Below are 1810 nucleotides of genomic sequence, written 5' to 3'. Positions count from 1 at the left end.
GTTGCCTACCCCTGATCTAGTCCGACAACCCAGGGATCTATTGAAACAATGTTGCAACATGAGAAAATAAGCACTGCCCAAAATGAAATGCAGGCCTCACTAAAACTGATTCAAGAGATGATGCAAAAAAATCATGAAGAGACACAAAGTAACTTTGAGAAATTAAGCGAAGAAATCCTGGATATAAAGGCACAATTTGAAGCCAAAATCAAATGATTATTAAAAATGAACAAAGAATCCAGAAAATGGAAAATAAATCAGAGGATATTGATAAAAAGATGGAAATGTTATTACAAGAAAATGAAAAATTAGAACAAGCAAATCAAGATCTAGAGGGGGGCAGTTAACATTCTGGAAATGGAGAAGGCGGAACACTATTTGAGATTTCAAAATATCCCTGAGGATAGAGAAGAAAACATACCAGTTGTGATCACTGACCTTCTGGCAGAGGCTCTGAAGGCAGACAGAGTAGAGATCCAAATGAAGATTGACGAAATATTTCGCATGAATTCAAACTATGCAAGGAAAAACAAACTACTAAGAGAAGTACATGTAAGGTTTATAAAGAAAACAACAAGAGATGAAGTACTGAGAAAAGCGAGAGATGAGCCATTACAATATAAAAACAAAGAAATCGTGGTTTTAAAGCAGATACCCAAGAGAGTAAGAGACGCTCGAAGACACTACCATTTCTTAACTACAAAGCTGATTGCCAAAGGCATAAACTTCAGATGGCTATTGCCGGAAGGCATTTTAATAAATTGGAAAAACACAAGATATCAACTGGATTCAATCTGGAAAGCAGAGGACTTCGAAGCAAGGAACAGAGCAATTTTAGATGAAGGAGTGCAACAACGACAAGGGGAGAGTAAGGAATAGAAGCAAATGGAAGAGACGGCCCAAGGAGCAACCACACAAACAGGAGAACAGAAAGAGAAAGATGAACAAGAGAGTGAAGGTGAAGGAACTGTCAGAGAACAGAGGATTACGAGATCGACTAGACCTAAATATAAAAAATGGAAATGGAAATGGAGAAAAAAAATGGATTTTTTTCAGTGAATGTAAATAAATCAAACTCTCCATCAAAAAGAAACAAAATCTTCAGGAAATTACAGAAATTGAACATAGACATAATTTGTTTGCAAGAGACACGTATAAAAGAACAGCACCATAAATTATTGGAGTATTCAAAAATTGGGAAACTTTATTATGCATCAGCACACCAAAAAAAGAGGGGTTGCTGTATACATTAAAGAGACAATAGATTCTAAATTGGTATTCTCAGATGAAGAAGGAAGAATCGTAATGGTAGAAATATATCTACATCAAAAGCAAACATTGTTAAGTGGCAATCTACGCACCAAACTGTTAGAGAATTTTAATTTCTCTATTGGTGAAAAAATAAATCAGAAGCTCTCACAGTTGACCGCATTTAGCTGATTCAAATAAACTCTTTATATTCATATAAAATTATTTACAATACCATACATTCTTCTTTACAGCAACATAGCACAATGAATACTTCTTACAGCAGAGACAGACCAGAGACTGAAACTGAAACAAACAAAATCCAGCTTCTAACTCAATACCTTTTGCACAGACTCAGTAGCGCTTTCTTCACATTGGCTGACTGAGTTACCACATGACTCTTCCTGCTCATGAATATTCCAACACTCCTCCCTTCATGACAGGAAGAGACATCAGACCTATTGACTTAATACATTTTCCATAGTGAATACCACCCAATGGTTTAGTCATCATGTCTGCCAAATTATCCTCAGAAGAACAATGATGTAAACTAATCAATTTT

At 35.6% G+C, this 1810-nt stretch overlaps 1 protein-coding gene across 3 annotated transcripts in view; it reads right to left on the bottom strand.

Annotated features, from left to right (window-relative positions):
* SMARCB1 (SWI/SNF related, matrix associated, actin dependent regulator of chromatin, subfamily b, member 1) overlaps window positions 1–1810 on the bottom strand; it is a 28986-nt gene that overhangs the window by 2157 nt on the left and 25019 nt on the right. The window lies entirely within an intron of this gene.

The sequence above is a fragment of the Protobothrops mucrosquamatus genome, unplaced genomic scaffold, assembly GCF_001527695.2.
Source record: "Protobothrops mucrosquamatus isolate PMUCROS unplaced genomic scaffold, P.Mucros_1.0 scaffold_79, whole genome shotgun sequence".
NCBI classification, from domain to species: domain Eukaryota; kingdom Metazoa; phylum Chordata; class Lepidosauria; order Squamata; family Viperidae; genus Protobothrops; species Protobothrops mucrosquamatus.
This window is presented reverse-complemented; position numbering and strand designations above follow the sequence as displayed.